An 18,211-nucleotide genomic window follows, 5' to 3' on the forward strand; every position below is an offset into this window, starting at 1 on the left:
TGGTAATTATAAGCTGGAGGAGTACATGTGGAGATCCTTTCATTGTGGGTGATGAGAGATGCTTAATGTGGCATTACATAAAGCATGGATGGTTTTAATATCCATCTGTCAAAAGGACACATGCTTTATGAGCTATCACAGACTATTTTAGGCAGAGTTTTGGGAATCTAGGGCCACAGAGTGAGACCTCAAGTGAACACAAACGTTTGCAAAGGTAAGCTTTCTCTACTTTGACGAACAAAAAAGAAATATCTTTATTGAGACAACTTCCTGCAGAAACATTTAATGTGACTTAAAACAAGAGAAAGTATTTGTGCAAATGTGTAAAATATGCCGCCTAGTAACCACATCCCTATTTGTTGCCACTGTTTCTTGTGTTTCTTCACAATAAGGTCACATTAAAACTTTCTTGGAAACATTGTACCATGCCCTCTCTTATTTGTGTGTTTTTTAAAGATGTCCCAGAACCAGACGTTCAGCTTTAAACAATGAAAATATAAAATTATGATTACGTTTTTAAAAGAACTATGATGAGTGAAAACATATAGCCCTTAAATATGTGAATACTACGGAAGTTCTAAGGAATACTGTGTTAAAATTTATTATAAATTTATCTGGCAATTGTGATGTCATTTCCACGAGAACCATTCAAAAAATATTATTATTATAATTTTTTTTTCCAAAAGTTAGCATACTTGAGAAGGCAGTGGTGTCAGTCAGGAGCTTGAGATGACATCTGACATGTGATGTGTGAAGAAAAAAATCAAGGTAAATATAGTATAAATAATCTTGTGTGCAGAATATTTTTTTACTGTGTGTCATTTCTAATTAAGATATAATTTAATATATACTTTATAATTTACTTTATATTTAATATATAGTTTATCATTAAGAATTAAATGAAAATTATAAAAAAATATTATTTAATTATATGCATTTACAATACATAAAATGATATCTATTAAACGTAGCATGACAAAGGAGTCTGCCATTTAATTCCAAAATATTATCAAAATGTAAATTCCACCACAGAATGAGGTGTAATGGAAATCATGCTTGTTGGATCAGATAAATCACAGAATTGTGTATCAACAGCTGGATATTGTTGTTGGTAATAGGAGATAAACTTGTGAGAATGTGAAAAGTAAAGAGAGTTCCCTTTCAGTCAGTCACTTCAACGTTGTATCGAAGTTCCGACACTAGGGGTCACACTTGAGAGCCCAGACACCTCTGACATCATTGAGAAAAGGCCATTGAAATTGGTAAGCAAAATTTGCATAGCCGACCATGCCCCGGACATCTGGGTATAAATAGGCCAGCATGGCATTTGCTCACTCATTGTTCTTCGGAGCCAATGCAGCATCTCTTTGGAAGATGCAGCACTGCATTCACCTTTCAGTCTCCTCGTCGTTGGATCTATGGCACAAGCAGCGGTTTCTTCCTTGCCCATACACAAATATGTACAGTGAGAGTACCCCTGGATGCTTCAACTGTGATCTTTGAGAGCAAATTTCCTCTTAAAAGAGCAATTTCTCTAAAAAATAGCTTCATGGATGGATTTGAGTGTCTGTGTGTTTACAACATGCCTTTCAATCCATGCCCTTCTGGTTGCGGTTTGTACATCTGACCCTCTGACAGGCACGATTGCTGTGCTCAGGGTTTGGGCCACCCCCATGCTGAAGCAGCTTTTGTGGACGGTTTATGTTCTTGTGAGGACATGGCTATCGGTATGTTGCACTTACGGCTCACATTCTTTTTTTTGATAAAGACCGTGAGTCAACTCAGCTGCTTCCCGACCTGGCCCTTCTACTTCCGGGTACGAGGCCTCAATGATGTGCACTGAAGGAGAGCAAGGAGATGTTGCGGGAGCAGTTCTGCTGGATGAATTAACACGGACCTCTCATTCCTCCAACTGCACGTGTTCTCCAATAAGAGTTTCTGCGTTAGTTAAAAACTTGCCTCAGTGTGGGTTCGATCTCTCATTTGTGGCTTGTGATGAGGATGAGTTGTCTATCGCAACATCGGAGGGTGGGTCTGACTGATAGGAAGTGGATGACTCGACTGAACCAGCACTTCTAGATGTCTGAGCTTGACGCTGAGATAGCAGCTGTGCTTACCAGGGCAGCAGAGAGCATCAGGCTTGAGTGGACTCCTCCACCCTGTCCTGAGCACTCTCTCTTGGTTGATTGGTACTTGGAGACCGAGTGCGACACTCAGCCGTGCTCTGCCCCAGTTCTTTCTTCTTGGAAGTGCACAAAGAGCTGATGAAATGAATTCACCTTTCTGCCATAACACAATACACCAGTTCCTCTGTTGTCATCACCTTTGACAGCGGTCCAGCGAGGGAATATAAAGGGGTTCCCTGTGTGAAGAGCGATTGCGGTGCCTGTGTGCACAATATGTCGCTGCCTTGAGGGGCCGTCCAAGACTCCCCTCTCCCCTCTTTGTGGTGAAAGCTTATACTGCTTCTGGACAATCTGTGTCTGCTCTGCACGCCATGGCTGTTCTGCAGGTCAGGCCAGGGTCTGCACAAGGGTGGTCCCAGCCTGGAGCATGCAGGAACTGCATTCTGCGACTGACTATGCCCTCTGGGTTACGAAGGTCACAGTGCAGGCTCTGGGGTGGGCGATGTCCACATTCGTTGTCCAGGAGCACCACCTGTGGATCAATCTGGCAGAGATGCAGGATGCTAAGAAAATGTGCTTTCTCGATGCCCCCATTTCTCAGGTTGGTCTCTTTGGCAACACGTTGAAGAATTTGTGCTGCAATTCTTTATGGTTAAAAACAAACAGAGACCATTAAACACTTCCTGCCTCTGTGTGGGCCATGTTGTACCCCTGCACCCCTGAAGCAGCAGTCTCTGTCTGTTCGTCACCGGGGACGGCCCCCTGCATGGACTGCTGAGGCCCAGCAATAACCTGGGCCGGCAGTCAAGCCAGAACAGCGGCCAGTCACTCGCAGGAAGGTGGCACTGCCAGCCCGTCCTCAGGATGCTAAGAACCCACGAAAGTCTTCGTAGCGAACCTGAGATGGGTGACCCAGGGATGAGGGACCAGCTGACCAGCCTAGCTTCACCTCCCACGGGGGGACGGGAGGTGGATCCTGCTGGGCTACGGCTGTCTGCCACATGGCAGAACAGTCACCAGATTGTCATTAAAAGAGCTATTTCCTCCTTCCCTGGTCACACTCCCAGCATTTCTGGCCTGTCATGTGCGACGGCCAGGTGCTAAGATTGCATATCAGAGCCTGTTTGGACTCAGATTCTCTGCCTCCTCATGTTCTGATGCAACAGGTCAGTCATCGAGTCAGTATGACGCCTGTCGGCGAATTCTGGTTCCCACATTTGTCAGTGACTTCTTTGACAGACCTGGCAGACAAGGCATTGTGCGCCCCAAAAGACATATGTCCTCTTCCACTGTGAATTCTGTTGCGCAAAGCCACAGGAACCCTGCCCCAGGTAGGTTGAATGCATATCCACTGTGACTGTTGGCAAGGTGTCTGGATGCTTGGTTAAGCTCCCCAGCCATTCCAGATGGCTCTTCAGACTGTTCGGTTAGGCTCTGCGATTCAGTTTGCCAGGCATCTGCCGAAGTGCGAGGCAAGAATGCTGCTGTTCTTCGAGCAGAAGTTGCATTCCCTTCTGGCGAAGGGCGCAATAAATCCCGTCCCCCTGGCTGAGATGAAGAAGGGGTTTTACAGCCCCAAGAAGTGAGGGGGGCTCAGACCAATCTTGGACCTAAGGATGCTGAGCCGAGACTGAGATGGGCATGGCACCTCGCCCCCATTTCTTACTATGGAGCCAGCAGAGACTCAGGTCTCTGCGTGCCATTCGCATTCCGGCTGACCTCAATCGTGTAGCGGTCTCCCTTTCACGGCAGGTCACACTCCAAGGCAAGTGGAGTCTTCATCTCCAGCCAGTCCAGGTGTTTTGGAGTCGATTCAGACATGTTGGCCTCACGAGAATCCACTCATTGCCCACTGTGGTTTCCCTGACCGAGGCCCCACTGGCACACAGCTGGCCTCATAGACTGTATAAAACATGGACGTAGTGTCTGTGACGTCACCCGTAGGTTCCTGAAGAGCGTTTTTGAAGCTCAAAGTGGGCGGAGCCGGCCGTCGCCATCTTGGCAGCACGTCACTGAAACCACGCCCACCTAGCTTGATGGTGGTGACAGCAGCGGCAATCCACCTGTCACTCAAGTGGCCACGCCCTTAATTATGCAGAACTTTAAGGCTTAATATAACTTAAACGGATGACTTATAAAAAAAAATTCACCCCCCTCACATGAAGGGCAAAATTAGCAATATAGGCCAACATCATTTTTTGAACCAGGCTGTAAATTTTTTTTTTTTTTTCCTGCTGTAAAGTTGGGCATTTTAACATGGGGAGTCTATGGGATTGACTCCCTTTTGCAGCCAGCCTCTAGCGGCCAGTTGACGAATTACAGTTTAAGTCACTTCCGTGTTGGCTTCATGAAAGAGAGCGGAAGGTTGCCACTTGGCTGGCCTACACGAATATGCTTTTCCCCTAGTGATCCTCATTACACGGATGCTGTGCAAAATCAGGAAGGACATGGAACAACTCTTGTTTGAGCCACATTATTGGCCCAATAAGACTTGGTTCTCTGAGCTTGTGCTGTTGGCATCAGCTCCTACCTGTGGATTCCCCTGAGGAGGGGCCTTCTCTCCCAGGGGAAGGGCACTATCTGGCACCCGCACCCAGATCTCTGGAACCTCCGTGTTCGGACCGTGGACGTGACCAGGAGGAACTTAGTCATCTTTCACCCACAGTGGTGAATACCATTACGCATGGCATGATGGGCTTGTCAACATCTGTACCCCCATGGACTCGTAATGCAGTTCAGCAGCTGTGGCTTTTAGTATAGGGACCCCTAGTGTCTGAACTTCGACACAACGTCAAAGTGACCGACTGAGAGGGAACGTCTCGGTTATGTAACCCTCATTCCTTGATGGAGGGAACAGAGACCCTTATGCCACAACTCTGAACTGCTTCTGAGCTTCTGAGATTGAGACACTTTTCGACTCCTCAGAACAAAACGAGTGAGCAAATGCCACGCTGGCCTATTTATACTCTGATGTCCAGGGCGTGGCCAGATATGCAAATTTTGCTCGCCAATTTCATTGGCTTTTTCTCAATGATGACAGAGGTGTATGGGCTCCCAAGTGTGACCCCTAGTGTCGGAACATCGACACAACATCTCCGTTCCCTCCATCAGGGAACAAGGGATACCAGACATAACTGAGAAAGTGCTAGTCTTGTTTGAACTGCAAAATAAAATGGGATAGAAAATATTAAACCTTCAAATACAGAGAAAAACAGCCTTAGTCATCAGGGAAAACACTATGTGTTTATGGTAAAATCTCTCATTTCCAGAGCTTTGCTCTTTGACGCTGCAGTAAATTGCATTATTTTTGATGCAGGCTGCAGTGCTGGAAATGCAATGCTGTTATATTGCTGTTCATGGAGATGATCTGTCCATAATGAATGTTATTGGTTTGCTTATTAAATATGATATGCCTTCTCTGAGTTGCTCGGTGGGCCTCCGTGATGGATTTCTTTCTGGAGTCACACCTTTTTACAACTCCCCACATAAAATAATAGGTTCATTACGTCTTATGATTGGATTTTAGTAGTAATCATTAAGCTTTTAATAGCATATCCAGATGCCGGACCGCAAGGTCCATCTGTCACAGGAAGCCTGGCTCCTATGGAAAAATTATGCTGTTATATGCTTCACGTAATCCTATGCAAATATCTACAGCACTATTTACTGTATGAGCAGTTCACCCAAAGAGTTCCTGCACGCAGGATATGAAGGTCTTGTTAGAGCAGATAGTGCCACTTGTGTCACTACACAATGGCTGTGTTATGATGTTAGATGTGGTGTATTGTCAGATTTGCACCCTGAGAGAATCAGGCTGTTGTTTTATGTGGGGCCATACACAGGTACATTTAACCAGGTCACTGGGGTCTGCTGAGCGCTCAGTCAAGGCTGAAAGCACACTGGAGAAGACAGAATCCAGCTGGCACATTCTGCTGAGCCTGCAGATCTTTCTGTCTTTTTTTCTCTATTTTTATCTGTCTGTTCCTCTCTCTTTTAATATATCAGTCTTTCAATGTGCATGAAAATCAACAGTCACCTGCACTGGCCAAGAAGAAAGTTAATAAATAATCTCTCATTTTGTATATTTCTGTAGCACACATGACTGACTATATAATCAATTATTTATTTATCTTTAATTTTAATTTTAATTTCTGGACATGACCTGGCTGTGATTTCTAAATAGCCAAACATGTCCATGTTATGGCTTTCTTTTCCAACTGACATGCTCTCTACAGTCCTCAAGCAAAACCTACAATTTCAAGTTTAGTTTATTTATATGGCTTAGAATTCCCGTCCAGGACATGTCCAGAAAAAAAGAGGACGTATGGTCTCACACAGAATAGATGGGTCAGAATAGATGGGTCAGAATAGATGGGTCATTCGCATGACCCCATGACTTGCCATTGATATAAGTAACGGTGTATTGAATTAGAGGTTATTTGACTGATTTCTGCACTTAGTAAAGAAATGGAAGCGTCAGCGCAAGTTCTACTAGGAAGACGTAATGCTACGTCACACATTACAATTAAATCTAGCCAATCGGCACTCAACACGAGGAATATAAAAGCCCTCTACTCACCCTTCATTGTGTTTGCAGATACTGCCGCTGTCGTTTCCCTCCATCCTACCCACCACCACCAGGTTGGCCCCGTCCATGCGGGGGTAGGCTCCGCCCTGCCTTCGTCTTCGGCAGGAATAGCTGGAATCTACAATGTCTGATTCAAGCTACGGATGGGGCCTACGCCAAAATAATTCTGTTCTTTGTATTGGTTTTGTAAATAAATACTTTGGAGTTCTATGTTCACCTCCTGAGTCTTTCTGGTAGAACTAATAACTGAAAACTTGAATACATCTTAAGAATATTTTTTTTCAAGATAACGCACAAGTATTGACTGTAAAATATCTGATATGATGATATTTGCTAACTAAAGCCATTACTAGACATGAATGTACAGTAACAGGGCAGCCACAAAAAATTTCTTTCCAATTCTTAAGTATATGTTATTTCCAAATATACTGCGAAAAAGGTTAAAATGATGTAGTATTTAGGGTTAGACTTGAGGTTAGTAACTTGAAAGGCTGTAAGGACATGTTTAGGGTTGAGGGTAATAATGTGAGAAATAGCATTAAAAAAAATTATTAAAAAAACATACTGGTTGATCACTTCTGAATACTGGGTGGAAAGGATTCCCCCTATGATGACCTCCAATGTATATGCTATTTTGAAAGTTCAGCGATAGCGTTTTCTATTGAAACCACATGTTTAAATGGCACTGATTCCTGAAAATGACCCATGGGGATTGACTGATGTAACTCCAGTGCAAGGTTACTGTGGGTGTTGGAAATGAAGATGCCACTGTGTAAAGACATAAGTCCCATTGGGCATCAGTGACCCTTTGTTAACTGGCCTTAAAGCACAATGTCATCCAAACCTCTAGAGTGTTTTCTTTCCACAAAACACTTTCTAAAAATAAATAAATTCACACCTCATTTTGATAAAAATTCCATTGTTTGATCAACCGATTTTGTTCGACAATCATCTACAAAAATGACAATGTCTTTGTGTTTTTTTTCACAGTGTATTTGACATCCATACTGATGGTATTTGAAATGACAGCAAACATAAATAAATATATAAATAAAAACAGCCAGGGCTTTTCTTGAAATGCCAGTGCCCATCATGCCACAAAATACATTCGTCCAGTCACGCACCCACCAGATAGACCGCCACGTCTGCAGCATTCACATCACGCTAGCATATTCCCTTCAACATTGATTACCTTTGGGCTTGCAGGATAAGGGCCGTTGAGATATCTGTCCCCTCACCTCAGTGATAAAGACAAGGGCAGGACATTTGACTAAACACGATGTGCCCTGACATCTCTGCGGCTAATTCTGAATCCCAGGACACAGTGCTAGGGAATGAGAGGGTGACATGGGAAGCAGTGGTGAATATTGCTCTGACCCTCCTGTTTGCCCTCTCATTGTTTTTCAATGAAACGTGTCCACTCTGTCGCCAATGTGACACTGACAGATGGCAAGGTCTTTATAGGGGTTCAAAGAGTAGTGCTGAAGGAAAATAGCACTTACTCTGTGAGGAAGGCAAAATCAGGCGAAAACTCAGATTTAAGTGCAGATATAGTTCAATGCTCTAAAACAGGGGTTTTCAACTCTGGCCCTTGAGGTCTACTTTTCTGCAGAGTTTAGCCCTTGAGGTCTACTTTTCTGCAGAGTTTAGCTCCAACCCTAATCAAACACACCCGAGCAAGCTAATCAATGTCTTCAGGATTTCTGGAAAGTTACAGGCAGGTAAGTTTGATCAATGCTGGAGCTAAACTCTGCAGGAAAGTGGACCTTGAGGGCCAGAGTTGAGAACCCCTGCTCTAAAAGCTTAGTGGTGGAGCTGAACTTTACTAGGAAAAGTGTTTTTGGAATAGAATAAACATTTATTTGGAAAGAGGGATAAGATGATAAAGTACATGTGTGGTAAAACTCTGTTACTCAACCATAGGTACTGTACAAGACCACTGAGCCATACTAAAAGTCAGTACAACAGCATACTTGCTAATGTTATAGGCTACTGTTTGTGTATTTGTTCAAAACTTTTTAGTTATTAGTATATTTATATTTTCTTTGTACATATAAAATTAAAAAGCTAACCAAACATTACTGTATCTAAATATAAATTATAACAATAAAATAACATTAACTTAACATTAATTTGGAAAGTGGGAGAAGATGAGAGAGTACATGTGTGGTAACACTTTGTGATTCAACCATATGTAGTACCATTTAGATGTATTTGTTCATGACTATTTAATCATTAGTATATTTACCTCATCTTTGTAAATATAAAATTAAAAAGCTAACTTGAATTACATTGGAGTGCCACATGGCTCAGTGCTAGACCCACTTCTCTTTTTGATACCCAATATTACTAGGTCCAATTATAAATTATAACAATAAAATAATATTAACTTTGGAGTATCTATCAGCATATTCCATGCACACATGAAATTTACTTGCTCTGAGGCAAGACTAGAATAAACCATGGCTAATAGCTTTCATGAGCCTTGAGTTTTGCAAGGCAAAACGGGCAAACATTACAAAGAATGTACAAAATGGAAATTGATCATGGAAATGACTTCTCTTATGTGTCACCTGCCTTTGGGGGCCCTAAAAAAAGTCATGTGGAGAATCACATGTGTAAGTGGCATGAGTCTAGGGTCACTTTATTGATTATCTCTGTACAGATCCAGTCAAAATAAGATTTTCCTTTTCACTTAGCCACAACAGTTCCCAATGGCTTAGTATCTCTGTAACCATTCTAATAAGCATTAGCAGGAATTTATTTTAGCAGCATCAGTGAATGTTCTTACTCATTTACTCCATTTTTTACTAATCAATATTCACTGTCACTTAGTTGTGTTTTACGGGGTGGGAGAGTATCAAAACATATTCCCAATCTGGAGGTGAACCATCTGTGCTTGCTTACTTACCAGATGGCGTATGGGAAATGCTGTCACTAGCACGTCAATCTAGCCTGTGCTGATGAGAGTGGAAAGAAAATATATTGTGTTCCAACACCAAACATGTAGAAAGAAACACTACTCAGTATTAAATGCTTATTTTTATTTTTATTTTAACAATAAATCATGAGAATGTTTCAAGCAAATGCACCTAAGTCAAAAAACAAAGACAAAATACAGGGCTCATTGCTCAAAGTGTTTCAAAATGTGCATGAACATTTCTATATTTAATTACTATTATTATTATTATTAATAAATGAATAAAGATGTTTTGAATTTGAATAAAGATGTTTTGAATTTGAATTTAGCAGACGCTTTTATCCAAAGCGACTTACAAATGAGAACAACAGCAGCAATCAATTGTAGTATTAAAACAAACTAAAAACAAATCCAAAACTAAAAGCTAAAACTTTATAAATACTACTTATACACATTTTAAAAATAAAGAAATTAAATAAAAATGACAAATGCATACAACAGAATTTCAAAACTTAACATTTAAATGAAAAACAAAAAATAAAGCTAAAAACAATTCAAAATATTAAAGAACAAAAGGTATAAGAGTATAATAATGATTCTAACATAACACTAAATTTAAATTAAATAAAAATAAATAAATAAAAAATTAAAAAATTAACATAACACTAAGCCAAACACCACAAAAACAACATACATGTTGTTTGTACGTTTGTACACATGTATATATATATATATATATATATATATATATTATATACAAATAATACAAATCAAATGACAGTAGTTTATCAGTAATCCTAAAAAATAACACTGCCAAACTTACACGCTAAAAAACAACAACTTACTTACACATAGTAAGAAATGGTTATAAAAACTGAAACAGAAGAGAAAAAAGTAGTAGGATTATGGATTAGGATTATTATTATTAGTAGTAGTAGATTATGCTTTAGAAAAATAAAATAAAAAGTAAAACTTTTGAATATAAACATTATTCAAATTATCATGTAAATCACAGTCTGTCTTACACATTTGGAGTACATTAATTCAATTCAATTCAATTCAAGTTTATTTGTATAGCGCTTTTCACGATACAAATCGTTGCAAAGCAACTTTACAGAAAATTAAGTTTCTACAATATTTAGTAGTAGCTTATCAGTGGTGACTGTCAGTTAATTTACATATGGCAGAAATGTACGGAAAAATCAATTAAAGACGTAATCAAACAGACGATGAACACTATTAACAGCAATTATTATAAGTGTGCTTACAAACATAAATTCAAAATTAACATTATTTTGGCCAAAATAACAGGAAAACAGGAAAAAAATGTGATTGTTGCCTTGATTATTTATAAATAATATATTAAACAATTCTTTAAATTTTGTCTGAGATTTAATCCGTGGTTTTACCCTGATCATGTCTCTTCAGAAAGGGCATTTGAAATATTTTCTGATTGAAGATGCCATACAAATCAGTGCAAACTTTAACTTTAAAAGCACTTGGTGGGTCTGACAGTCTTCATAATTGTTGGTTGTCAAGTATGTATAAAAAGTAAATAAAAGTAAAGTAAAATAAAGTAAATAAAGTAAAGTAAAATAAAATAAAATAAACAATAGACATTTTTTTATATTATATAATACATTTTATGTTTACAAATTAATATTTAGTTTCGTACGAAATGTTTAAGAAAAACTATATACATTTTGACTTGTGAAAAAAAAAATACTGCTGAATGCACTACAATTACATGTCCTATGTGTTTAAATTAGTGTATCTGGATGCATCCAGTGACTGCTAGGAAAGGATACCTGACAACAAGGGAAAGACCCTGTGACGGCGAGGAAAGACAGCTGACCGGAAGGAATAGACCCCACTCGGAGCTGGCAGGGGCTAGCTACCCCTGTCAGCAGGCTCCAGTACAAAAGCAGTATACGGAATTAATTAAAGGAAGAATGCCCCTGGTGTCAACGAGAGTGGGGGTGGAAGACGACACACTGACGGATCACACGGTTAATGACATTGGAAATGAAATGAATATGGAGAAGGCAAGTACTGCACAAGAAGTCACCACACTAAAGGAACCCAGTAAAAAGCTTCAGGTGTGCCCATGTGGCCGGGAGAAAATAACATCTTTAAGGGGCCTGAAAATACACCAAGGAAAGAAAATGGGCCTGACAGAGCAAGAGCAGGGACCTTGCATTGACCAATACCTTCTAAGTAGTAAGTCAAGTCAGTCAAGTGAAGTCCAGCGACCGGTGGCAAACCAAAGTTCACAGGATGTCAGCACCCCTGTAGCAAGATAAGTTATATCAAGCACAGAGACAGTAGTGGGAGTGTTTGAAGAGCCCACTCAGATAGGAAAGTCACCAAGAGAGAAGAAGCCTTTGCAAAACAAACCAAAGGTAAACTGGCCCAGGGCTTCAGAAAAAAGCAAAATGGGAGGACTTTAATGCAGATGTGAGCTGTATCTTGGAAAGTCTGTAGGGCACTGTTGAGCAGAAACTTGGGAGGATGGAAGACTTCATATATGGGTATGGAGCTGAAAGATATGGAATTAGACAAAAAAAACAGAACGTACCAGCTAGAGAGGTCAAGTCCAGAAGGCAGCTGGAGATAGAACACCTAATAAAGCAGAGGAGGCAGCTAAAAAAGCAATGGAGAAAATCCTCAGAGATGGAGAAGGAGGGAATTAACATACTCCAGGAGAACATCAAAACTCTACTGACTTCCTTAAGGCATGCAGGACATTTAAGGATGGTGCGGAAAAGGAAAGAACGAACAAGGACTTGGTTCTTAAAAGATCCATTTAAGTTTATGAAATCCCTATTAGCGGAGAAAAAGGGTGGGACATTGAAGACGTCAAAACAAGCCCTAGAGGAACACATGGGGAAAAAAACATACTCTGACCCAAGGAGGCATGAACAGATACTGATTCCAGCTGAGATGTCACCTATCGAACAGCCATAAAACCAGGTGGATGTAAACCCTCCAAACTGGAAGGAAGTGGAGAATATAGTCAAGAAAGCAAGATCTTCATCAGCCCCAGGCCTTAATTGCATCCCATACAAGGTGTATAACACAATAATGTCCTTTCGCTTTCTGTGGAAGTTAATGAGAGTGGTTTGGGAAAAAAAAAACAAGTGATACCCAAGACCTGGTGTAGAGCTGGGGGAGTACTGATACCAAAGGAGGAGGAATCTTTGACCATCAGCCAGTTCCATCCTATTAGCCTCCTTAACTTTGAAGGGAAAATCTTCTTCAGTGTTATAGCTCAGAGATTGAATGTCTATCTCGATAAAAACAGGCTTGTGGACACAACAATCCAGAAAGCAGGAATCTCAGGGATCTCAGGATGTCTCGAGCATACCAACATGATTTGGCATCAGATTCAGTCAGCCAAGAGAGACAAGAGAGACCTTCATTCAGACCACCTTCTTCGACCTGGCTAACGCATTTGGTTCAGTACCTCACAGTGTCCTCTGGGCTGCATTTGAGTTCTTCAGAATACCAGAGTCCATTATAAACTTGGTCAAAAGCCTATTTCACAGATCTACAATTCTGCTTCAGTATACAAAGACGTCACCACCACATGGCAGCGGTAATAATAAATAGGTATTATGGCTGGTTGCACAATCTCTCCACTTGCATTTATCATGGCGATGGAGGTGATTATCAGAGCCTCAAAATGGGTAGTTGGGGGCAAGCGGCTAAAATCTGGCACCCGGTTAACACCAATCAGAGCCTATATGGAGTACCTAACAGTACTGACCACAACGGCACCTTGTAACAGACGCTTACTAAACAAACTTCAAGAAAACATTACATGGGCCAGGATGAACAAACTGGTTGACCAAAAGTTCTGTATTAATGATGAACCGATTCCAACTATTCTAGAGAAGCCCATCAAAAGTCTGGGAAGACACTACGATAGAAGCCTCAAGGATTGTGAACAGGTCTAGCAACTGAATCAGGAAGTTAAGAGGGGCTTAGAGACCATCCATCAATCAGTCCATGCTTCCAGGCAAATTGAAACTCTGATGCTTACAGTTTGGCTTGTTGCCCCGACTGATGTGGCCTCTTACTGTTGCTGATACGCCTCTCACAAAAGATGAAAAGATGGAAAGGAAGATCAGCTTCTATGTGAGGAAATGGCTAGGGGTACCACAAAGTCTAAATAGCATCAGCCTGTATGGACATGGCATCCTTGAGCTGCCTCTCTCAAGTTTGGTGGAAGAGTTCAAAGGCACTAAAGCAAGGCAAGTAATGACACTTTCAGAATCCCGAGATCCTTTAATAGAGGAAGTTAGACCACCCCTGCCAGCGGGACAAAAATGGCCACCAGGTGATGCCATACAACTAGCAAAATCAGCCCTTTATCATGCTGAAATTGTGGGTCACATCCAACACAGGAGAGGGGGCCTGGGCCTATCTCAGGGCAGACACTTATGAAACAAGGCAACACCATCAGAACGGCAGAATCTGGTGGTCCAAGAAATCCGTCATCTGGAGGAAGCGGCAAGACACACCAAGGCTGTTGGACAAGCACAACAGGGACAGTGGACCAACTGGGAGGGCATAGACATAAAAGGAATATCAGCTGGAAAGATTGTTGGGAGATGGAGGCAGGAAGGGTCAGTTTTCTCCTCAGAGCTATATGATGTTCTTCCATCACCAAAAAAACTCTAGCAGTGGTTAGGAGAAGATCCATCATGTCCTCTTTGCTCATCCCGAGCCACCCTCAGACACATCCTCACCGGCTGCAAAGTGAGCCTTTCTCAAGGCAGATATACACGGAGGCACAACCAAGTGCTGAAATGTCTGGCTGCAGCAATTGAGCTCAAAAGAACATCTACCAACTCCACACCTCTCATAACATCAACTAAAGATATGTTGTTCATCAGAGCAGGGGAACAGGGGCAGAGAAGGGGCACTTCACTAGTGAAGATTGGACAGTTGGAGGGAGCCAGAGACTGGAAGATGCTGGCTGGTATAGGCCAGCAACTCACAGTCCCAGCTGAGATTGTGACCACTACTCAAAGACCAGCTTTAGTACTCTGGTCCGATGCCCTACAGTCTGTCTATTTCATTGAGTTGACAGTACCCTGGGAAGACGCTACAGAGGAGGCAAATGAGAGGAAGAGGCTACGGTATGCGGAAATGGCAGATGATGCTCAACAGCATGGCTGGAAAGTGTCCGCCCGCCCTGTGGAGGTTGGTTGCAGGGGCTTTGTAGCAACATCCACCGTCAAATTGTTTAAGGAGCTGGGAATTCTTGGCCAAGCCCTTCGCCAGACTATCAAACAAGTATCAGACTCGGAAGAATACTGCAGCCGGAGACTCTGGCTGAGTAGGAAAGACCCCAGCTGGGCTCCAAAATGATAGGAACCCACACCAAGGTCTGATCAGCCTGTGGTGGGCCTGCCCTAGCGGAGGGTGTATTGTGTTTAAAAGGCCGAAACACCTAAGGAGGCAGAGGTACACAACTGAAGATGAGTTCCTGTCTAATGTATAGGTGGCCCTGAACATCTGCTGATGGTGACAGATATATATGTATCCAACTAGTGCGAGAGGCCTACAATTTGGGGATTATTTCCATCATGTCCTATGTGTTTAAATTTACCTCAAATATCAGTTTTAATTTCTTTTTGCAATTAAACACTCAAAAACACTCAAAATTTGCCTCAAAATTGCTGAATTAGTCATTATTGTACAGAGTAAGCAAAAGTTAGCTCAGATAACCTGTTCAAGTTGAATGAACTGTTTGCTACTGCTTATCTGACAGCTGCAGTTCTCCTTCAGTAGTAAAGCATAGCGGGGACATCGTTAAGTAGTTTTTCATTATATTTATTAGGGCTCTAACTTCCCCTCACATTGATGCATTGATTTTACATTAGATACACAAGAACATCGTAAATAAGAAATTGAGCATGTGAGGACTGACCAGCCCATTTTCACAGAGCAGATCCCTTTAGTGCGCGCGCGCACACACACACACACACAAACTTCATCTCAACCCTAATTATCTTTCCCACTGGAGTGTAGTGAGGGGACAAATAGGGTGACCGGCTGAAACATAGATTTTGTACAAAGGTCAACCAGCAGCTAATAGCACTGGATAAGATAGTGAATTATGAATATAAACAAAGCACACAAGTAGATATGAGACTACAGTGAAGGAGCACTGATTAATTTCTTTGCATGTGATATTCTAAAACAGAGCAGCAGCACATTTTGAAAGGGATTTTAAATATATTAACTCCTGATTTAAAGTAAAATTTCTGCAACAATGTATGCTTTAAATTTGTTTCTGAAGTTTTGTGATACAATACTAGCATCAGTCATTTCTGGCTGTCATATAGCCTAGTAAATTACAAGCATAGTTCATTTGGAAAAGTAAAGTTTATCATGAATATTTTCAGTGAATAACAGTGAATAACAACATAAAATTTCAACATTCAGCGAATAACAGCTTACATTTGATTTATTTATTGGTTTTAGTTTATATTTTTAATGTCATGTTGTATTGCACACACAGCCATAAATTATTGATGAATATTTTACATTATATATATTGTGTACATGTAAAAATATATATATATTTTTTTTTTTAAATGCTGTTTTCAAATGTTCTGTTCATTAAACAATCCTGAAAAAAAAAATCACAGTTTCATAGTTTAAAATATAATGCTGTTTTCAACATTGATAATAATCAGAAATGTTTCTTGAACACCAAATCAGCATTATTAGAATGATTTCTGAAGGATCATGTGACACTGAAGACTGGAGTAACGATGCTGAAAATATTTCAGCTTTAGATCACAGGAATAAATTACATTTTAAAATATATTAAGTTCAAAATTAAAGAATGGTTATTTCAATTGTACTAATATTTCATAATATTTTTGTTCTTATTGTATTTTTGTTCAAATAAATGGAGCCTTGGTGAGCATAAGAGACTTCTTTCAAAAACCATTTAAAAAATCTTAACAACCTCAAACTTTTAAACGGTATGAAGCGCTGACTGGTTTTGATAATAAAATGAAGAGACTATTTACAATAGTCTTTTATCAGGGGCCGCTGATCATGTACATACCTCATGCTGGTGTCCCTTAATTTATGAAAAAGCCCTTTAAGGGGTTTGATTTATGTTCTACCTATGGCCTTTGAGACAGGTAATCAGGCAAAGACATGAACGCAGAAGGCACATAACAAAGGTACATGAAAACTACAAGAGAAAAAACAAGAGAAACTTGCTGAAGCTGAAAAGCATTTGTCCAGAAAACTACTTACGACAGCAATGGGGGAAGTGTTGACGGGGTTGTATATCTGTGAAATGGGACCCGGGGAACGTTTATTAATCAGTAAGCACATTGGGATGCGTCATGCCATTACAGGCAGTGCCTTATTTTAATGTCATTTATGAGTCCTTTGTGCGTCAGGGATTCCCTGTAGATCACCTCCAAATGCAGTCCTGCAGAACGCGGTAAAAAAAGAGCTGTGGTGTTTCATCTTGATATGTTGCATTTGTTTTATGAAATAAGAATATTGTGTCATTTAGATCATTCTTAAAAAAAAAACAGATTTGTTTTGTTTCCTAAATAGACAGTCTTGATGAGGCTTTATTCTTCTTTCAAGTCAAGTCTGAATGATTGTATTTACAAGATGAACACACATGTACAGATCCACAGTGTTGTACTGGAGTGGAATAGTGATCAACCACTTTTTCATTTTCCCTCCATTAATTTTCAAGTAATCTTATAAAGAGTTCTACAGTTTTGTAGTTCTACATCATTGCTTAAAGTAGGCCTTTTCTTTCCTATGTATTTTCTAAAAGCATATATTGATTTTATTATTTATTGTGAATGATTTATCTATGCATGTTTCTCATATATATATATATATATATATATATATATATATACACACACACCTTGCTTAATGAATAACTGATTTGTTAAATCAAATGAAAAATTGTGTTTTTGATTGGTCCAGACGCTACAATTCGTTATACATTATACGAGTGCACGCATACTATTTTGGTTATGTAATTTGCGTCACGCGCAGTGTACACGGACCCTCGCGTACGAGTAAAAACCGAAGTATACTTTGGCCTTAAAGCAGGCTAAACATATGCAGTGTGCACACGTTTGTATTGGTGCAAAATGAAAGAGACAATTACAGCCTAGCGCATTTCACCCAGTTTGCTAGTTTCACTTCTGCTTTAAATAAAGTTGTGTATGCTTGACGTTTAAAATAAATGCTGTTTATAGTGAATGCCCCTATAATTTTTGTTTGTTTTATATTTACGATTTAGTTTTAATCCAGGAAGTCAGTCGCTAGTTCCGCCTTCTCGATGACATCAAGCGCGTCGTTAAAGACTGCATGCGATGAATGGTCTGGAAGCAATGTGTAGTCCGACATGTTTCTTGTCCACGACACGACAAGATTTTAGGAGTCAAAATTGTGTAATCTGACACAGTGACTATTGTGACCGACAAAAATATTGTGTAGTCTGAACCCGGCATAAAATAAATGCTGTTTATAGTGAATGCCCCTATAACTGTTGTTTGTTTTATT

The sequence above is a fragment of the Sinocyclocheilus rhinocerous genome, unplaced genomic scaffold (assembly GCF_001515625.1).
Source record: "Sinocyclocheilus rhinocerous isolate Xijiao unplaced genomic scaffold, SAMN03320098_v1.1 scaffold1422, whole genome shotgun sequence".
NCBI lineage: Eukaryota > Metazoa > Chordata > Actinopteri > Cypriniformes > Cyprinidae > Sinocyclocheilus > Sinocyclocheilus rhinocerous.